The 23,133-nt window shown below is 37.9% G+C and overlaps 1 protein-coding gene across 9 annotated transcripts in view; it reads right to left on the bottom strand.

The window, feature by feature from the left end:
- SPIDR (scaffold protein involved in DNA repair) overlaps positions 1-23,133 on the bottom strand; it is a 593,302-nt gene that overhangs the window by 491,695 nt on the left and 78,474 nt on the right. Inside the window, exon 1 of one of the 9 annotated variants that reach the window (XM_069099911.1) lies at positions 22,620-22,792. The exons of the other annotated variants lie outside the window; for them this stretch is intronic. The gene's annotated coding sequence lies outside the window, so the exon portion shown is untranslated. Of the gene's footprint in view, positions 1-22,619; positions 22,793-23,133 lie in introns of those variants that run through there. 9 annotated transcript variants of the gene reach the window in all.

Raw genomic sequence — 23,133 nt, 5'->3', positions numbered from 1 at the left:
GGTCACACAGCATCAGACACGACCGAACAATAACAACAAAACTACCTGAAGGTTGGGGGAAAGAATGAGGAAAAAGTGGAAGCAGGTGAGATGTGATGATGGCCTAATTTACAGTGGAAGCTGTTGGAGTGGGAAGGGGAAAGATATGTCTCCAAAGCAAGAGAGACAAAACTTGGCTACTGATTAGATATGAGGATTGAAGGAGTGGGGGGAATCAAGACTCCAAGACCGTGAACTTCGATGACTAAAAGAATGATGGTGCCACTGACAGAAATGGGAAAATTTAGAGAAGGAATGTATTTGGAGGAATTCTGACTTGAACACTGAGTTTGTGATGCCTACAGGACATTCAGGTAGAGATGTTGAGCAGGCAGTTAGCAATAACAAGTCCTGTTGATTTTGAATTCACAATCCCCATTGCATTCATCTATCTCCTCCTCTCTATTCTCACTGTCACCACCCTAGTATAGCCATTATGACTCAGTTGGATTATTGCACAGTATTGCAAAAAGTGTTCCAACCTTAACTCTTTCCTCCTTTCCAATTTATCCTTCATCCCACTGCCAGAATGATTTTCTTTATGGACAAATCTGCTTATTCTATGATTCAAAAATCTTCAGTGTCTCCCCAGTACGTACCCAATAAAGTTCAAACTCCTCTGCCTGACGTTTATAGATCTTTCACCATCGGGTGCTAATCTCTCTTTTACAAATGTCTCTTATATTGTTGTCTCCATATACAATGTGTTGTTATTTAGGCAAACAGGGCTATGCCCTATTCTAGACCTAGCTGCACTCTTCTGACCTCTGCTCACACTGCTTCCTATGCCTGGGACGTGTTATGTCCTCTCTCCTCTCCTTCCATCCTCTCCCTCAGACCTCTCATGTTACCTTGTGCAATAAACACATCACCAAAACATTTAGCCCCTAAGACTGTATACTGGATATTAACTGTGTCTGTGCCTTTACCCTCTCCTAGACCATAAGCTAAATTAGGACAAAAAGTATGTCTTATCTCTCTCCCCAGTGCCTCTCACAGTATACAGCAGCTTCTTAAGAAATGTTTTTCAAATAAATGAATACATATTAATTACAAAAGGGAACAATGGTAGTCAATAAAAGTCAATAATTATTTATTGTGTCTACTAGGTTCCAGACACTATGCAAGCCTTAGGGATACAAATACAAAGACAGTCCCTGCCCACAAGATTACTACCTAACAGGGGAAGACAACCTGTAAAAGGAAGCTGAAGGGGTGGGGATGGGGGAACTCAAGAGTTCCAAAGAAGTCCAAAAGCAGTGTACCTGGTGGGGAATGGGGAGAAAACTGTGCTGAGCTTCCACTTTAAACACGGAGCCCTTGATCCTGCCCTCTACACAGAGGGTCCGATCAGAAGGGCAGAGGGAAGATCAGATGTGAATACCAGGCAAATCCAATCTTATACTTCACAAAGTATTTTTTAAAGTATACATATATATATATATATATAGCACATCAATAATACAATCAGAAAATATCAGAAATACTGAATATGTTAGCTATAATAATCACTAAACATTCAATTGTTATTAATTATTCTTAGAATTAAGGACTTGTGATTATATAAATGACCAAGGTCTTTTAAAAAAGTCTTTCAAGGAATTCTGAACTGAAATCTTTCTTTCCTCTTGATCATTCCAATGACCATACAGTGAAGTTATGCATTCCAGACATGCTTTTTATTTTCTTAATGACAATGATAATGGTAGTAGTAATAACAATGGCATCTAGCAGTGCTTTAAAGTTTGCAAAGTACTTTACAAATATTGTCTCATTTGATGCTCACAACAGTCCTGGTAGGTAGGTGCTATTTTAATTTCCTTTTTACAAATGAAGAAACTCAGTCAGAAGTTAACTGACTTGGCCAGTGTCATACAGTTAGCAAGTATCTGAGGCCAGATTTGAACTCAGGGTTTCCTGACACAAAGTACAAAAGTCTATCCATTGATGAAGACACTGTTTATCACAATGAAAAGCTGTAAGAGATGATACTAGATTTTCTTCTTTTGTATGCCCCTACATCCTCTACTGAAAAGGAACAAATATAAGTTCTTAGTTTCTGAAAAAATAAAAGCCACCAGGAAACAATGTAATGTTGTCATTGTTAATGTTTTCTCTCCCACTGCCTTCACAATCAGTCTTATTCACTCAATCTGGACTGCCCTCAGTCTGAGCAGACCAAAAATATTCTCTAAGGAAGATGCTCTGTCTGATGACCTGCTCAGAAACTCAAGTCAGCTGAGAAGCCCTGATCTTTGCCCAAAATGAAGTTAAAAATGACATCCACACGTTTATCCCAGACTTCTTGATACAACTTCCTCCTAAAATATCTTCCTAAAAATCTTCCTAAAATACATCAAAAAGATTGAAGTTGATAAGTATGAATACTGCCTCCAGTAACTACAAGTCACAAGCACTCCAAAACTTTGTAGAACATTTTCATTCATGGACATAGAAACAAAAACCATCTTCTGGTGGTCAATCTTCTGTTGTTGAACCTTTCCAAACATGGGTAGGTAGTTCTTAAAAAAAAAAAACAAAACTACTGACTAGTCTGTACTTGGTATCTTTCCAACTTGATAGGGCTTGCACAAATTTTGTTCTATAAGCTCTTGAAAAGTCAAGGTTACCTCCAAGTCACAATGAGGAAGCAGGTTAGGAGTTTAGTAAAACATAATGCAACCCGGAGTGGCAAAAATACCATACAAGTATATTAGCCATTATGGGATTTAACACTTTGTTAACAGTCTGGCAGAAAATTTCCAATTTTATTGAGAAGCCATAAAAAACAATCACCAGATAGCTGGCATGAACTTTTAAAAGGGATTTTCAAAATTTCTCTCATCACACTCAGGATAGTATAAGGCAGTACCATAACTACATGCTCATGTTGATCTCTGCAACACTAGACACAGACTTAATTATGCAGTGTAATCAGTCTGTTCTCTATAAACAAATGAAAATTGGTATAGTGGAAGTCCTCTAAGAAGAACATGAAGGAGTGATCTGATAAGGATAGATTAATCAAGGAAAACTTTAGAAAGATGGCTTTTAAGGAAATTCTTAGAGGAAGAAAGAAGAGGTAATTATAGACAAAGGCAAAATGATATTTGCTCATTCCTGTTTCTAACCCTCTTGTACATGTGTAGGGGAAAATGGAAGGTAGTTTTGTATAGTTGGAATAGAGAGACACCTATGCTTAGTAGGTGAGAGATAATGACCCAAAAAAGACATTGGAAAAAATATCAATATATTTCATTTTGATGAAATTGGTCTTTCTAAACAACATCCCTAAAAAATACACTGTCCCCAAAATATAGATTTTCTATGGTCAACAGAAAACAGTGATGTGTCATTTTATTTTGACAAGATGGTACAAACATTGCCTCTTCTATATTTGACCAGAGTTTATTTGCTGCTCAGTGTTAACTTTATTTTCGCTGCTGGAGTATGTACACTTAATTATGAGATCTTTAGGCTCTGATTCACCTTAAAGAGGGAGTTTCAGAAGTAGGGGGAGGGGGATGTCAGGAAGAACTATGACAAAGCACTATCACAAAAACCAAGAGATGAGGAAGTCTGAGGAGTTTGGAGGAGTCAAGTGTTGAAAATGTTGAAAGGTTAATAAGAACTGAGAAATGGCTGTCATATTTGGCAGTTCAGAGATTATTGTTAAACCTGGTAGGAGCAGTTTCAGTAGAATGTGAGATCAGGAGTCAGAACACAAGTTGCTGAAGAGTGAGTGGGAGTTATAGAAAGGAGGTAATGAGTATAGATGACTCTTTCTAGGAATCTGATGGAGAGATAAGTTATAAGACTATTGTAGTGAAGTACACAGATATCTTATATCTAGCTACCTATAATCTGTGTGCATACGTGTGTGTGTGTGTGTCCATATAGATATCTATGGGGGGTGGGGGAAGGCAGAGGGAGAGAGAAAAAATATATCACTTAAGTAGGGCTTCTTAACCTGAAGTCCACGCACCTATGGGAAAATTTCAGAGAGTTCATGAATTTTGATGCGAATAAATATATATGTATGTGTGTGTATCTCTATGTCTTTATTTTGATATAATTGGTTTCCATTATAATCCTTGTTATATATTTATTTATTTGTAAGATATATATTTTATTTTATGCATTAAAAATATTATTCTGAGAAGGGGTCCATAAGCTTCACCAGACAGAAAAAAAAAGGCTAAAGGGTGAAGTTTCAGAAGAAATAGTATGGATGGAGCCAAGATGGCAGAGTAGAGAAAGTGTTCACCTGAGCTTTCCCAATACTGCCCTCCAAAGAACTTTAAAATAATGCCTCAAATCAAATCCTAGAATGACAGAATATATTGCTAATGTATTGTTTTTTTAATTTTTTAAAAAGTTTTTGGTTTATTTTTAGTTTTCAACATTCATTTCCACAAGGTTTTGAGTTACAAATTTTCTCCCCATCTTTCCCCTACCCACCACCCCAAAATAGTGATCCTACTGAATACCCCTTCCCCTAATCTGCTCTCTCTTATATCCTCCCCCATTCCCCTTCGGACTTTCTAGTGGGGCAAGATGGATTTCTATGCCCCAGTGCCTGTATATCTTATTTCCCAGTTACACATAAAAATAATAATAATTTTTTTAACATTTGATTTTAAAACTTTGAGTTCCAGATTCTTTCCCTTCCTCCCTCGTCACCCACCCCTACTGGGAAGATAAGCAATTCAATATAAGTTGTACATGTGTAGTTACACAAAATATTTCCATAGTAGATATATTATGAAAGACTGACTATATTACCCTTCATCCTATCCCGCCCCCCACTTATTCTATTTTCTACTTTGACCCTGTCTCTTTTCAAAAGTGTGTGCTTCTAACTACCCTCCCCCCAAATCTGCCCTCCCTTCTATCATCCCCCCACTTAGCTCCTCCCCCCCTACTTTCCTGTAGGGTAAGACTCCCAATTTAGTGTGTATGTTATTCCCTCCTTAAGCCAAATTCAATGAGAGTAAGATTGGCCCATTCCCTTTTGCCTTCCTGTTCTTCCCCTCCACTGTAACAGTTTTCTCGTGGCTCTTTTATGAGATAATTTACCCTATCTCCTCTCATTATATTCCTCTCACCTCTTAATTTTATTTTTTTAGATATTGTCCCTTCCTAATCAATTGATCCTGTGTCCTCTATGTATATATGTACACATATATACACACACTCACATATGTATTTATACGCACATATACCCTCCTATATAAACATATGTGTGTATATATTCCCTTCACAACTATCCTCATACTAAGAAAAGTCTCTTGAGTTACAATTATTGTTTTTCCCTGCAGGAACATAAATAGTTCAACTTTAATAAGTTCCTTATGATTTATTTTCCCTGTTTACCTTCTCATGCTTCTTGTATCTGAACATCAAATTTTCTATTCAATTCTGGTTTTTTCATCAAGAATGCTTCAAAGTCCTCTATTTCATTGAATGACCATATTTTTTCCCCTTAAACTTTATACTCAGTTTTGCTGGGTAGGTGATTCTTGGTTTTAGTGCTAGCTCCTTTGACCTCCGAAATATCATATTCTAAGCCCTTCAATCCCTTAATGCAGAGGCTGCTAGATCTCGTGTAATCCTGATTGTGTTTCCACAATAGTAAAATTCTTCCTTCCTGGCTCCTTGTAATATTCTCTCCTTGATCTGGGAACTCTGGAATTTGGCTATGATGTTCCTAGGAGTTTTCTTTTTGAGATCTTTTTCAAGAGGTGATTGGTGAATTCTTTCAATTTCTATTTTGCCCTCTGATTCTAAAATATCAGGGAAATTTTCCTTGAGAATTGCTTGAAGGATTATTTCTAGGTTCTTTTTTTGATCGGCTAATGTATTGTTAATGGAACAGGAAGATCTTTCTTGCCCATTAATAGGCCTATGTGATCTGCTTTGAGCCTGTCACATGCAGTCTGTGGTGAGAGGAGCTTGCTGAATGGGTGAAGCAGGAACGGGTGGAGCAGGAAGGGGGAGAGTGAGGTAGAGCTGAAAGAGAGAGGAGGTAGAGAGAGGCAATGCAGCTAGGTGGGTCAGAGAGGGGCATTTGCCTAAAGGAGCTTATTTGTGGTGAGGCCTGATGGAGGGAAAACTTGAGGATGGTGGTGCTCCCTGAACTGGCAATGTGTAACAACTTCTTTATTATCATGGTGGATTTGGTTTTTTGGTATATGAATTAATATTTTGGTTTTGTCTTTAAAGAAGAGTCTGTTATATCTTGTGATTCAAACCTGGAAATAAACCTGCATATTCTTAGCAGCCGCTGTGGGTATCACATTAGCGATATACAGTGTCAATGAAAGGTTAGAGTGAGACATTCTTCCAGCCCAAGACAACTTAGGAGGTCAGAAAGGGAGATCTGTGACACAGAGGTGGAGGCTGACCTGGAGTCACATAGATGAAACACCAGTGGTGGGATTAGGTTATGGAGACAGAAGTAACAATAGCTTCGGGAATTCCCAAGGCAGAAATGGTGAGGGAACCTGGAAACTGGTCAGAAAGAGACCACAGGGGACCCCTGTGCTAGCACTGGACCCAGGACCAGATGCTATTTGGCGGCTCCATTGCCTATACCCACTTCTGGGTCGTAATTCAAGGGAAGAGAAGAGAACTTTCAGTCAAGAGGGAGTGGAAGGCCTAAGGGGCAGCACCACTTCCCTTCCCAAGGGATCAAGGACCCTGGGAATCAGTATCATTTGCAATCCCAAGGGATCAAGGGGCCCTTTCTAGGTAAGAACCAGAGTGAAGACCAGGAGAACAGTGACCATATATCTCCCCAGATCACACCAACTTGAAAGCACTGAAAACTTCCAAATCCCCAGAACTAGTTCTGAAAGCATCACTGTGAAAAAGCCTTAAAGCTTGGGACAGTGCCTCTCTACCCACCATGACGGGAACTGAGCCCAACACTAACATAAAGTTCCAAATCAAGAAATGGTGGAAAAATTAGCAAACAACGACAACAACAAAAGAACCTGATGATAAAGATTTCTATGGTGACAAGGAAGATTAAGATACAAATTCAAGAGAAAACAATGAAGTCAAAACAGCTACAAGCAAACCCTCTAAGAAAAATGTGAATTGGAGACAAGATCAACAAGAATTTCTGTAAGAGCTAAAAATTACTTTTCAAAATCAAATAAGAGTGGTAGAGGAAAAAAATATACAAAGAAATGAAAGCAAAGGAAGAAAATTATGAAGACAATTAACAGCTTGAGAAATGAGCCCCAAAAAACACTGGAAAAAAAACATGACCTTAAAAAATTTAATTGGCAAAATGGAAAAGGAGGTACAAAAATTCACTGAAGAAAAAAACTCTTTAAAAATCAGAATTAGTTAATTGAAAATGAAGTACAACAGCTCAATAAATAAAATAATTCCTTAAAAATTAAAATTGGGCAAATTGAAGCTAGTGATTCCAGGAGAAATCGAGAAACAATAAAACAAAGTCAAAAGAAAGAAAAAAATAGGGGGGAAAATGTGAAATGTTTTATAGGAGCAATTGACCTGGAAACTAGCTTGAAGAGAGATAATTTGATAATTTCTGGATTACCTGAAAGTCATGATCAAAGAGAAAGCCTAAACATCATACTTCAAGAAACTGATGAGGAAAACTGCCCATGTATACTAGAACAAGAGGGTAAAATAGAAATTGAAAGAATCCATCCATCTCTACCTGAAAGAGATCCCAAAATGGAAATTCCCAAGAAGCCAAATTCCAAAATGCCCAGATCAAAGAGAAAATATTTCAAGCAGCCAGAAAGAAACAATTCAAATACTACGGAGCCATACTCAGGATCATATAAGATTTAGTAGCTACTACATTCAAGGAGAGAAGGGCTTGGAATATATTCTGGAAGGAAAAGAACCAGGATTACAACAAAGAATAACCTAACAAGCAAAGTTCAAGGAAAAAAATAGATATCTAATGAAATAGAGAATTTTTCAAGCATTCCTGCCTCTGGACTAGAACTGAATGGAAAATTCATCTTTCAAACACAAGACTTGTGAGAAGCATAAAACACTAAAAATAGAAGAGAAATCATAGAGGACTCAATGAGGTCAAACTGCCTCTCCATATGGGAATATGATACAAATTTATTCTAAGAACTTTATCATTACTAGGGCAGTTAGAAGCATTCTACATAGAAAAGGGCTGTGGGAGTGAGTCAAATATAATGGGAAGATGTAAAATAAAAATGGATATGCAAGAAAGAGGGATTTTGTAGGAGAATGGGGAAGTAAGAGGAAGAATGGAGAAAATTAGATCACATAAAAGAGGTGCACAAGAGCTTTTACAATGGAGGAGAAAATGGGTGGGGGGCAACACTTGAACCTCACTCATATCTAAACTGGTTCAAAGAGGAAAGAAAGAAAGAAAGAAAGAAAGAAAGAAAGAAAGAAAGAAAGAGAGAGAGAGAGAGAGAGAGAGAGAGAGAGAGAGAGAGAGAAAGGAAGGAAGGAAGGAAGGAAGGAAGGAAGGAAGGAAGGAAGGAAGGAAAGAACGAACGAAAGAAAGAAAGAAAAAGAAAGAAAGAAAGAAAGAAAGAAAGAAAGGTGACAGATAGATAGATAGATAGATAGATAGATAGATAGATAGATAGATACTCAAATGGTAACAGAAACCTATCTTATCCAGCAGGAAAGTAGGAGGGGAAAAGAATTAGAACAGGGGAAGAGGAGGTGTGACAAGAGGGAGGGCAGATAAAAGAAGTAGTCAAAAGCAAAACAAAATTTAGAGGAGGGACAAGGCAGAAAGAGAGAAGTGTAAAGATAAGAAAAATAGGACAGAGGGAAATGCACAGTTAGTAATAAAAACTAAATGTGAATGAGAGGAACTCACCCATAAAATGGAAATGGATAGCAGAATGGATTAGAAATCAGAATCCAACAATATGTTGTTTACAAGAAACACACTTGAAACAGAGAGAAACACAGAGTGAAAATAAAGAACTAGAACAGAATCTATTATGCTTCAAATGCAGTTAAAAAGGCAGAGATGGGGAGGCTAGGTGGAGCAGTGAATAGAGCACTGGCCCTGGAGTCAGGAAGACCTGAGTTCAAATCCGGCCTCAGACACTTAACACTTACTAGCCGTGTGACTTTGGGCAAGTCACTTAACCCCAAATGCCCTCTAAAAAGCAAAAAGAAAAAGAAATTAAAGGAATTAAAGTAGGCAAATAGAAAACAAAAGTATCAGTCTTTGCAGAATCAGTATAGAGAATGCAGCAAAATCACAGGATATAAAATAAACCCATAAGTCATTAGCATTTCTATATACTACCAACAGAATTCAGCAGCAAGAGATGGAGAAGTTTCATTGAAAATAACTGCAGACAATATAAAATACTTAAGTGTCTACCTTCCAAGACAAAGCCAAGAATTATATTAACACAATTACAAAATATTTTCCACAAATTTATAAAGACAGATCTAAAGAACTGGAGAAATATTAATTGCTCATTGGTAGGACAATATAATAAAAATGACAATTCTAAGTTAATTTATTTATTCAGTGTCATAACAATCAAACTACCAATGAATTATTTTATAAAGCTAGAAAAATAGTAATAAAATGCATCTGGAAGAACAAAAGGTCAAAAATATCAAGGGAATCGATGAAAAAAAAAAAGGTCAAGGAAAGTAGCCTAGCAGCTCCAGATTTCAACCTATATTATAAAACAGTAATCATCAAAACAATCTGGTGGCCAAGAAATAAGAGTGGTGGATCAGTGTTATTGATCAGATTCATGATACACTGTAGTAAATAATCATAATAATCTAGTGTTTGATAAACCCAAAGATCTAAGCTTTAGGGCAAAAACTCATTATTTGACAAAAATTACTGGGCAAACTGGAAAGTAGTCTGGCAAAAACTAGCCACATAAAGTCAAAATGGATACATAACTTCTACATAAAGAGTGACAGCCTTAGAAAATTGGCAGCATGGAAAATGTACCTATAAAATCTATATATAAGGTTAGAGTTTATAACCAAACAAGATATAGAGAGGATTATGGAAAGTAAAATAGAGATAATTTTGATTTTTGTTATTCAGCTGTTTCAGGTGTGTCTCATTCTTTGTGACCCCATTTGGGGTTTTCTTGGCAAAGATACTAGAATGGTTTGCCATTTCCTTCTCCTGCTCATCTTACAGAAGAGGAACTGAGGCAAACAGGGGTAAGTGACTTGCTCAGGGTTACACAGCTAATAAGGATCTGAGACATAATTTGAACTTGTCTTCCTTACTCTAGGCCTGGTACTCTATCTACTTTGCCATGTAGCTGCCTCTAATTTTAATTACATGAAATTAAAAGGAGTCAAAAATAGAAGGAACTGAGTGTTATGTTGGGAGGGGAGGCAGGAGAATTACAGAATGTTTCTCTAATAAAGGCCTCATTTCTCAAATATATAGGAAACTGAGCTAAATTTATAAAAAAAGAAGCCATTCCCTAGTTAATAAATAGTCAAAAGATATGAACAGGCAGTTTGCAGAAGAAGAAATAAAAAATATCAAGTCACATGAAAAAATGCTCTAAATCACTACTGATTAGAGAAATGCAAATTAAAACAACTCTGAGACACCACCCCACACCTATGAGATTGACTAAGATCACAGAAAAAGAAACTGACAAATGCTGGAAGGGATCTGGAAAAATTGGGACACTAATGTACTGTTGATAGAGTTGTTGAACTAGTCCAACCATCCTGGAGAAGAATCTGGAACTACGTACAAAGGGCAATAAAACTTTGCATACCCTTTGACCCAGAATTACCACTACTAAGTCTATAACCCAAAGAGATCAAAGGAAAGGGAAAGGATGTATTTGTACCAAAATATTTATAGAAGCTTTTTTTTGTAGTGGCAAAGAATTGAAAATCAAGGGGATGTCCATCAATTGGGAAATGGCTGAGCAAATTGTAGCATATGATTGTGATGGAGTACTACTGTGCTATAAGAAATGATGAGGAGAGGGGCAGCTAGGTGGCGCAGTGAGTAAAGTGCCAGCCCCGGAGTCAGGAGGACCCGAGTTCAGTTCCAGCCTCAGACACTTAACACCCACACAAAAAAATTAGCCGTGTAACCTTGGGCAAGTTACTTAACCCCAATTGCCCTCCAAAAAGTAAAAAAAAAGAAGAAGAAGAAGAAATGATGAGGAGAGTGATTTGAAAAATTACCTGGAAAGACCTATATGAACTGATGCAAAGTGAAGTGAGAAGAACCAGATCATTGTATATAGTAATAGCAATTGTTATAATGATAATCAATTGTGAAAGACTTCCTTACTCTGATCAAGATGATGATCCAAGACAATTCCAAAGGATCCATGAAGAAAGATGCTATCCCTCCTACAGAGAGAGAACTGATGAACTCTGAATGCAGAGTGAAGCATACTTTTTTTATACTTTATTTATTTTTATTGCTTTATTTTGTTTGTTTTCTTTTGCAACATGGCTAATATGGAAATATTTTGCATGATTTCATATGTATAATCAATATAAAATTGTTTGCCTTCTCAAAGTGGGGGGGAGGGATAGGAGGAAGGGAGATAATTTGGAATTTTTTTTTTAATAAGTTTAAATTCTACATGTAATTGGGAAATATTTAACAGAATAAACAAAAAAAAATTTTTTTAAAGAAGAGATGGGACAGAATGGAACCAGGAGCACAAGCAGATGGGTTAGTCTTAGCCAGGAGAATGATTATCTCTTCCCCAGAGACTGGAAACAAAGAGGACAAAATATTGACAATGTAAAGTGGTTTTTAAGTTGTGCTATCATAGAGAAGAGGGAACTACAACAGATTGCTCTCACTTTCTCAGTAAAGCAGAAAAAAGTTCTCTGATTTAGAAGATGGGCTAAAGGTGGTAGAGAAAGCAGGATGACATAAGAAAAGGCATCCACTACAGGGCATGTGATAAGCTCAATAAAAGGACTGCCATGCTACAATGAGGGTCCAGGTAAGAATAGACAACACAGATCTGTAGTGGACCCAGACGGGAAGGTTGAGTGCCCTTTTCCAGCAGTTTTTACCAGCACAAAGAGCAGGAATTGACAAGGTGATTGGTTAGGACAACATGTAGTTGGGATCTGACAAGGCATAAATAAATGGCCACAGGACAAGGGGGCAAGATAGGTTAGTCTAGCATGATTTGTTCTTGTGAAGCCATACTGAGTCTCTGTAACCATTCCTTCTCTTTCTAGATATTTGTCGACATCCCCTTTAATAATTCATTCTAAAATTTTCCCAGGAATTGAAGCACAGCTCACTGATCTATACTTTGTGGAGCCTGTTCTATCACCACTTCTTGAAAAATCAAAACACAGGTCTTTTTCTTTTTCTGGTTATACACATCCTTTATTAAAAACCTGTTCACTACCTTTTGTTCACATCACCATCATTAATAACATGTTGTAAAGTATTTAGAAATCAGAGAATTTTAACTGGAAAGAACCTCTGAAGCCATCTGGTCCAAATTTTTTATTTAATAGATGAGAAAATGGTACTCCAAACACAACATGCTTTCCAATGTATCATGATATTCATGAGGGTGTCCAACATGCAATTTTCCATTTTTCTTTGGGTCACCTGGGATTTTGAGCCCTTTGAGATTATGGTATTCCATGATTCACAGTCTAACAGAACCAGTGTGTTTTCTTGTTGGTTTTTTTTTCTTTCAATGGGTGGGGTAGAGCCATTAACAATAAGGTTTTAATCATGGTGCTAAACAATTCCCCAAATGTGGTCCAGACTGGTTGCTTCCTATTACACACTGCATTTCAATCAAACAGACCTACTCACTGTCCCCCAAACTCAGCATTCCATCTCTTTCTTCTGGGTCTGTGGATGCACTCCCCCTTCTCACTTCTACCTCTTAGAATTCTTAGCTTCCATCAAAGTGAAATCAAAAGTCACCTCCTAAGGATAACCTTTCCAGATTCCCCTAGTTGGTAGCATCTCTTTCTCCTCAAAATTCTCTGTACTTGTAATCTGTGTAAACACTATAATCCCCCAGTTATATGTAAACTCTTTCAAGTTAGAAGCTATTTGTGTTTGGGGATTTTTTTTTTTATTTGTCTGGCTATCCCCCATATATGGAATTCCCTCCTTCCTTATCTCTAGTTTCCAACATTCTTGGCTTCTTTCAAATTTCTTTCTTAAAATCTCATCTCCTCCACAAAGCCTTTTCAGGTCCTCATACAGATTAGTGTGTTCTCTCTGAGGTTATCTCTAATTTAATATAGAGACAGAGATAGATATATGTGTTTGTATATACATGCATATGTGCAGATATACATATATGTGCACATACCTATACATATACACATAACGTGTATACACATGCATACATGCACGTGGTCATTATCCTTCATTCTTGAAGAGAACCAAAATGCCATCACTATGTTAGAGTCAAGTTAAAATGTGCCCTACCATGGCTGATCAGCCCAGTGTGAGCTCGGAATGCTCTCCCACAGGTAAAGCACAAACAGTTCACATGAACACTTGGAGGAGATTCTCTAAATTTGCACATCTCGCATTTCATTTGAGCTTCTTTAATTCTGCTTTGCTCACGAAACACAGCACCTTCTCTGATGAGGGCAAACCATGCTAGGCAGTCCTGTGCCAGTGTCTTTTATATGTATATGTATGTGTGTATACCTATATACATACACATAAAAAATACATACATAATTTATATACACACATAATGGTCTATGTTTGTAACTAGTGGTGTATATGTGGTTTCTACCTTTAAATTGTGAGTTCTTTGAGAACATGGAATTTCTTTCTCCCCTTCCTCCTCTTTTGGTATTATCAGTACTTAGCACATTGCCTGGCACATAGGAATTACTTAATAAATGCTTTTTACTTGAGTTGTCTGGATCCCCGAAGCTTAGCACAATTGTTATTCCTCCTCTGGCCCAAACCACTGTCCATCTGCAGTGCTTGTCCAAGATATGTGTACTAATGAACAGACTTTATGGGCTGCCCATCCAAGTCATCATCATCACTGTAATCAACATAACTGGCATTGATATGCAACATCTGGACATGAGAAAGTTCTTATACATTTCATTTGATATCTAACAGCCCTGGGAAGGAAGTAACAGCTATTTTTATCCCATTTTGAAAATGAGGAAATTGAAGAACAAAATAGCCAAGTAACTTCTCCAAGAACATGCAGAACTAGAATTCAAATGCAGTTTGACTCCTGATTCCAAATCTGGTGTTTTGTCCTTTATATCACAGATCCTTCTGTATAGAATCCAGATATTCCTTATCCACTTGTTTTTTTTTTTCCTGTGTGGATTGCTAAATGACCAATCTCTTTTGAGTAAGAGCCCCTATGGTATCCTAAGCCTTAACATAGTTTGCATACTGCCATCAACAAACAGGAACATCCATTTAACCTGCTCATCCATAAGGAATCCTTCTTCCATTTAGACTTGGAACAGAACATCCTCCAATAACAGTAATGAATACTTTTGGGGAGCAAGGCTATATTTTACATGTTAATAACCAGAAGGCTGTTGAATAAGGTGGAAAGGAAAAGGCAATAAGCATTTACATAGTCTACTACCAGCCAGGCACTTTGCTAAGCACTTTTCACAAACAATCTGAAAGATGGGAGCTGTTATTATCCCCATTCTACTATTGAGGAAACTGAGGTTGTGACTCCCCCAGGGTCACACAGCTAATAAGTGTTTGAATCCAGATGTGAATTCAGGTCTTCCTGACTCCAGGTCCAGAGCTTTTTCCACCCAGCTGCCTCTGAGTTATAAGTCAAAGTTACCATTAAAAATGGAAACCAGACCTATGACAATGAGGTCCTACAGCCCTATCAATATTTATTCATCTAGACAGCAAACACTGATTGAGTATAGTTTGCCAGCATCAAAGTGATGATCACCAGGGCACAATTTCCATTTGTGGACTATATTTGTGCATGATGATAGCCAGATACCCTAAAGCAAATACTTAGTTGAAATGAAGTGGAACAGAGACAAGTAAGAAGGTCAGAATAATAAATGCTTTAAATAACAGCTAGCATTTATATAGCACTTTAAGATTTGTAAATCACTTTACATGTTATCTCATTTGATCTTCGTGTCAATCCTAAGTAGGAGTTATCTCCATTTTTAACAACTGAGGAAATTGAGGCAGGCAGAAGTTAGGTGATGTGTTTAAGTCTAGGCATATTCAGTATCTGAATCGGGTCTTCCTGCTTCCAAGTCCCTTACTCTACCCATTGCTCCACCTAGAAAACTGAAGAGGACAAAGTGATGAAGCTTATTTTAATTTCTATATTTTTGCTCTTATGAAAGGAGCAATCAACTGCAAAATACCATCTGCTACCTCTACAGAGAACTTGGTGGGTTACCTTGCTAGAATAATCTTTTTCAAGTTTATTTACTGAGATTAAACAGATTTTCTAGGAGGCTTAGAGCAAGAATTTGGGGAAACCAAACACCAACTCCCACCTCTGAGGAAAAATGAAACCTAAATCACACCCCTACATTCATTAGATATTTACTCTAGCAAATAAGGCTGAAGCAGTTGGAAGGGGAGGATGACTCCAGCCGTATCACAGAACTGCTCTGACGCACAGAACAAATACTCAGTAATCCCAAACAAACAGAGACAGATACCTTGACCCCATGATTTCACGAGGAGCTTGAAAATTTAGAACTACAAGTTTTGTCTAAGCACAGTGATAACAGAGGTGATGTAAATTCTTCTCCTACTCTGCCAAGGCAAACAAAGTAAATAAAGCAAAGCCATATTAGAAATTAATAAAAGTAAATATTTATACCATATTTTACCCCTCATATTCACACACTGGTACCTATAAAATTAAACACATGCAAAAGTATTAGATGTCAGTAATAAAATTACATCCTACAGGCAGACACTTTGGAGAAGCCTGAAACCTGGATTAACTTGGATTGGCATGTGTTACACAAATAAGAATATAACTTTATTTTTTCCACTACAACTATACATAAAGTACTAAAATAAAGGTCAATAAGCTTTCATCTGGAAAAGAATTTCACATGATTATAGATATAGAGCTGGTGAGAATCCAGGGAAAAGCAACCAGAATAAAGAAAAGCTCTGAATCCATACCACAGAGGGATCAGTTAAAGGAACTGGGAATGTTCAGCCTGAAAAAAAATAAGACACTTTGTGGGGGAAGTACAGTGGAGAAGAGAAACGTGATTGCTAAGTATCTGAACAGTTGCAATATGGAAGAAGCATTAAACTTGTTCTGTACAGCCCCAGAAGAGAAAACTAGGAATAGTATGTAAAATTTGCAAAGAGGCAGATTTAGGCTTAACATCAGGAAAACCTTCCTATCAAGGGGATTTATCCAGGAGTGGGCTGCTTCCAGAGACAATGGGTTCCCCCTTCCTAGAAGTCTCTAAGCAAAAGTAGGATGACCACCACTTTCAAGCTCATCAGAATGGTGATCTTTCGTTGTGCTTTACTCTTAATGGCTGCTGAGGTCATCTGTCATTTTGTTAACTGTGGAACCTTAGTGGTCATCTCATCTAAATCCCTCACTTTAAAATGGATAAGGAAATTGATACCAAGAGGGATAAAGTGATTTGCATCCGATCACACAGCTAGTAAAGAACAAGGATTTAAAGCTAGGGGCACTGACTTCAAATCCAGGATTCTTTCTACTGTCACATGACGCCACAGGTGCCAGCCAGAATGTACCATTTAGGCCAATGACAGATTATAGTTTTAAAGGGATTACAAAGAACCAAAAAAATCTCCCACAACCACCTTCTTGTGTAATTGTATTGGTGAAGAAGGGTGTAGGCAGTTCCTGGTCCCAGACCATAAATCCCAGATTTCCCTGAAAAGCAAGCAGTCTAAAGGCACATCTCTCATCCCAACAGCAATATTTATCCTAGACAAACTGGAAAATTTGACCTAGACAAGGAAGAATAAGTATGTTTTCAAAATGTTATTAACTTCTGACGCAGCTTAGAAAATGATTTTAATACATAAAAGATTCTTTCTCGATTTTTGTATTTCTTTTTTAAGTTAAATTATGAATGTGGTAAACTATCATTTTACTCAAGTAGTGATATCACTATAAGTAATAGATTGCTGACTGTATCAAGTTAGAGGAAAAGATATTAACAAAAAAAAGATTAGTAAATTACATAAGCATGTCTGTATTTAAACTTCTTGATTATCGTCTACTCTTATTATGATGATCCCACAGCTCCTTAAAAAAAAAAAACTCTCTGAAAAGCCCAAATGTTCTGTAGACATGGTTTTTACTTCTCTTCTGCCTCCCCCCTCTTTGTGGTCCTACTTTTTCCTGAATTCCAAATTCCAAACCTCTTTCTAAAATGCCCACTCAAAAAAGAACATTGGATGGCTCTCTGTTACTTTTCCCTTGTGGAAATTCAGCTAAATTAAAACAAAAGAACCAAAAATTATGTAGGGAAGAAAGTAAATGCTAACTTGCTCCATGATTTTACAGGAAGAATGCTACCCACAAAGCAAATGAAAGACTGAGGAAGCCAAGATATAACAGAAAAAGACAATTGATTTAAGCAGATTTTCCTCCTTGCATGCCTCCTGAACACCTCCACAGACTTTCTTTTTCCGAGCTGATATCCCTAAAACCTAACGGAATGTTTCAAGTATCTACAAGACAGATATACCTAGAAAAGTGCAGTGCTGATAAACCAGTCTCCCACACAGTCAAGATAAGCACAGCAAGTTCTGACAGGTAGCTAGGGTGTGGGTGTTGGACCATGGGAACCTGGTGAAATTATTTTTCCCTCCCTCAGATCCAAATACCAAAGTGAGCCAAGGCCCAGAAATTTAGATGCAAGACTCCTAAGCATAAGAGGAATACAAAACACTAGCACAGAAATTTTAAGTGTTCCTTATCTATCTATCTGCCTGCTAAATCTGTACCTTCTTCCATATTTCTCTGACTTCCCTCCATTTTACTCAAGCACATATATAGGAATACTTATGGTGCTGGAGCATTCTTTGCCATCTTTACTGCCTAAGAGATCTTCAAGAGTTTCTTGAATGCTCTATTAAAAGTCACATGATATTTCCGAGTTTTATTTTTGTTATTAGTTGGTCTCACTTTATATACCAGATACATTTACTCAATTGTGCATAAAGCAAGTATCTGTCTATGGAATAATAGTTTCCCCTTGCATTTCATTTTAATTTTTGAGGTAAATTCTCACAAGCGGACAAAAATTGCCACAAGATATAATAATCATACCTAAGAATTCTGATATTTAACAGAATATTCTGTCATTGCTGATTTATGTACATTTAATGCTGCCATATAAGCCCTGTAAGAGGTTAGTCAAAGGGATTAAGTTGCATTATCCTTGGGCATTCATTAACTATGTACCATGTAGGATTCTTTCCCTCAAAACTGGAAAGAGGCTTTTTTTCTTTTCTTTTTTTGTCCTATGATTTCATTGTGTAGACATGAGAGTAACTTCTCTACCCATGCAGACCTGAAATTTCTCTCCAGCTTAGTTTTAGATCTTTGCCAGGTGGACTTTTGGAAGTGACGTGTCCAGAGGATCGATCACAAAGCAAGGATGTGATAAGGGTGGTATTTGATGCTGGTTTTCCTGACTTCCAAACTGCCCCCCATATTCATCCTAATCCTCCTGAACCCCTCCCATTAGAAGCTTTGACTCTGCCTGGCCTCAGACAGGTGAATTTTCACCTTATCTCGGTGAGAACCTGGCCTCCACATCACTTCTCATCATCTCTCAAAACAAGAGTTGTGATTACCTCCCGCTTCCACTAACTCCCCTTTGTCTGTAGTCCCCCCTCATTAATATATAAACTCTATTAAGGCAGGCACTCTCTTACTTTCTCTTTCTCTCTCCCAGAGCTTAGTACTGTGTGAGGCCCACAGTAAACAAGGAGTACTTTATCATTTATTCATTCATTCTTTTGAATTCATTCTTTCATTCTTTATTCATTGCATTAACTGCAAGAGAGCTCAAGATCCACCTTGTTAGAGGTGGAGAAGACCAGAGTCACCATATAAGCCACCTCACTGGACAGGGAACTGAAATCCATTTAGGCAGTAAGTCAAGGAGCACAGATATAAATTCAGATCTTCTGATACATTTCTTTCCAGCATACCATGCTGCTTTTCTAAAGACTTGGTCAGAGAAAATCATTTTGGAAAAAAGGAATTTTACAACAGCAAACTGTTCTAAGGCCTCGTCAACCATCATTCTGCCGTCTGGGTTCAGCCCTAAAGCCCCACCTTTCCTTTAGCATAAAAATGATTTTTAGAAATTAGAGAGAATATGGAACATATTAGCATATATAGCATTAGACTATCCTACATAGCTGTTTCATTAATCCTCCTTTTTGACTCCAAGAATCTTCAATGGGTATCACAATGGCAATTTTTTTAATACGCAGTCACAGGTATTCCTTGTACAAAGTCACTAAATGTGTTAATTCAATTAGAGTTGGAATGGCACTCAGTGACAAATTCAGTATAAGAAACAGTATTCTTTAAACTTATTGAGATATTTGTCACCGTCTTATAATAGTCAACCTAGACTTGGTGCTGCTACCACTTGGTCTAGCAGGAATAGTCATAGAAGCTGACATTTTTTAACCATTTTAAAGGTTTGCAGCACACACACACAGCCCTTATGAGACAAGGTCTCCAGATGAGAAATTAGTAAATGGGAGAGGTAGGACTCCAACTCGGGAGTCTCCTGATTCTCAGTCCAACAAGGAAGTCAAGACAAGTGTTAATTAAGTGCTGGGGACACAAAGAATACAAAGAAAAACTGTCTGCCCTCAGAGTGTTCACATTCTAATCGGGGAGACAACATGCGAAAACACCTGTGGACAGACAGGAAAGATAGTGAGAGGGTAAAGCTGCGGTAAAGTCAGAGGAAAGACACAGCATTATGTGGGCCGAGGAAACACTTCCTGCAGAAGGTGGCGCTTTAGGAGGCACAAGGAAGCTAAGGAAACCAGGAAGTACAGGTGAGAAGGGAGAGGATTCTAGGTAATGGGGACAGCCAGTGAAAAGCACAGCAAAGAAGCCGTTATGTAAGAAGACTGGAAAGTCAGAAAGAAGACAGGATGCACTGGGCTGTAAAAGCCAAACAAGATTGTATATATGATCCAGGAGGTAAAGGGAGCCACCAGTTTACTGAATAGGAGGGTGATATGGTCACCTGCACTTAATGAAGATCACTGTGGCGGCTGAATGAATGATGGCCTTAAGTGGGGAGAAGCTTGAGGCAGGCAGATCCACCAGCGGGCTATTACAGCAGTCCAGGCATGAGGTGATAAAGACCTGTGCCAGGGTGGTGTCTGTGTAAGAGGAGAGAACGGGGCACATAGAAGAGATATCATGAAGGTAAAATCAACAGAACTTGGTAAGGGAGAGAGTGGAAGAGTCAAGGATAACAACACCCAAGTCATAAACTGGGTACCTGGGAGGATGGAGGGTACCACCACAGCAACAGAGAAATTCAGGAGAGGGAAGGATTTGGGAGAAAAGAGAAGGAGATCGTTTTAGGGAATGTTGAGTTGAAGATGTCTCTGTATGGTACACAGAGAAGGCAAATGGAGATGTGAAAATGGAAGTCAGGATAAGCCAGATAGATAAAGAGATCTAAGAAGCATTAGCATAGAGATGATAACTGAATCCATAGCTGCTGATGAGATCACCAAGCAAGACAGAATAGAGAGAAGATGTACTTGGGCAAAGCTTAGGGGACACCCATAGTTAGTGGGTGTGACACAAATGAAGATCCAACGAAAGGGACTGGGAAGGATAGGTCAGTATCCTATCTAGTACATAACACTGCTTCTCTATTGTATGCCTTGTATGCCTTCGTTCCCCTATCATACATGCTAAACTAATCTAATTCCAGCTTGCTTCCAGTAACATTAGGAGGCAATGGAATACAATGGAAAGATACTGTATTTGGAGCCAGAACACCTGGGTTCAAATCACAGCTCTGTCACTTACTTATTATGTAACCTTGGTAAGGCAAGTCATTTAAAACTTCCCTACCCCTATAAAATTAAAGGAATTGACCAGCTGACCTTTAAAGGGCCCATCTAGTTTTATATTTAAATTTATTCATTTTACCAGACTCAAAAAGCACTTTAATACAGTTCTGATTTCAGAAGTCAGCAAGAGCAAATATGTTAATTTACTGCATATTAATATTATCAGAAATTCTCTATATCCCAGTAGACACCAATGCAAGCTTTTATTACTATTTCTCATCATCTATGAACACTGAGTTTGAATTCTGTGTCTAGCACTTTGCTAAATTCTAAGGCTTCAGATACAGTGTGTCTGCCCTGCAGGAAGCTGCAACCTAGCAGGAGATGGACACACACAGGTTGTAATAATACAAGGCAGCATACTGCTAAGTGTCAGATCAGTGATACAGACACTCTAGGTCATACGTACTTAGTTTTCTGGGTTCTCTGTACTCATCCAAGGTCAATATTACAGACCACACAGGTGTTATTAAGTGACAGTGTCTAGAAAGAGTCTAGCAGTCCAAATGATAAACAAGTAAAGAGACTTGTGTAAAGCATATATAAAAGCTAAAGGGGATAAATTCTCTCTCAATTCCTCCATTCACTCCCATTTCAACAGAATATAATCCTGAAACAAGGATGCTATCTGGTAAGTGAACAGAATTATTTTACCTATATATACCTCATCCAAGGCAAGAAGATGCAACTTTTCTTTATCTTCAACCCTCCTGTTTTTCTCATTCCTATCTAGAACTGAAAATAGGATTTTCTGAATGTACTTCATTCAGCATTTAAATAAACTAATAGCTTATGAGGCAATGGTGTTCAGAAAATTCACATTATTAGATCAAATACTGGTAGAAAGAAGAATCTAAAAGGCAGAGCTTCAGAATTTCACTGGTCCAGGTAGAAAGTTAAAAAATGGTGTGATCTCTGTACTACAGCCTTGTTTACATAGGAAGAACTAACAAGAAAGCCATAAATTAAACAACAAAAAGTTAATGGAATAATTTTTAGCTCTTCTTTGGAACAACCGACATCCCAAACCCACCTATCATGTGAAGACAAGACTAGCATTCCTCACTCTGCGAGAAGCTAAGCTCAGACTCATTTGAATGAACTTGACCCTGCTTGGCTTTACGCCAGTAATTATCGTCACTGAATGACTTAACAGAACACTGTGTTCTTGGCATAAACACAAAAATGTGTTGAAATCCTGCTGAGGAGAATCTCAGTATACATTTCAAATCAATAAGAGAAATAGACACTAATAAAATAGAAGTCAGAAAAGTCAACAATGGTGCTTGAATACATGGTATGTATGTATTATTAAACTTTTTTTTTTAATTTTCATACCAATCCAGTCATTCAATGCTTGAAAGATCTAAGTCTGTGTGAAACAATCACTTGATCCTTCTCCCAAGAACACCAAACCCACGCTCTGCTCCTCCTTCCTCTACATCTCCTCCAACACTATACCTGGAAAATTCCAACGCACCTTTAGCCAGTGAGCAAAGGGAGGGACAGCGTGTAAACTCAGAAACAATGTGTGACTCACTTCCGCTGAAAGCCTTAAAGCAAAAATGAAGCCACAATGCAGAACTCTCACGCGATGCTATTTGACCAGGTAATTGGCAGTAAAGTTATGTCATTCCCATACAGGTTATGCTAAATCTACCATAGGGTAAAATGCAAATAAGAAAGGTATGTAAATGCTTCATTCGCCAGAGAATCTACATACTTCCTTCTAGGTAAAAGCACATTTTTCCCCTTTCTCTTCCTACTATCACCCTGTTTCTTCCCTTCCTCTCCTCCCCCAAAAAATTCGTTAGTGAAAGACTGAGTTATTCCTTTACCACTCAGAGCAGAAGCACCTCACACAGAATTGCCCTATACTGTGGGGGAAAACCCTAAGTTAGCTGCTGTAGAGTTCACGGCAGACAACCCCCAAACCACAAAGCATCTTGCAGGCAAAAAGACAGAGCCTGATTGGCAGAGATCACTGGACTATT

Source organism: Petaurus breviceps, unplaced genomic scaffold (assembly GCF_028583685.1).
Source record: "Petaurus breviceps papuanus isolate PSGF00001 unplaced genomic scaffold, PetGlider_PUasm1.0 38, whole genome shotgun sequence".
Lineage (NCBI taxonomy): Eukaryota > Metazoa > Chordata > Mammalia > Diprotodontia > Petauridae > Petaurus > Petaurus breviceps.
The sequence above is the reverse complement of the archived record's forward strand: the minus strand, read 5'-3'. Positions and strand labels throughout refer to the sequence as shown.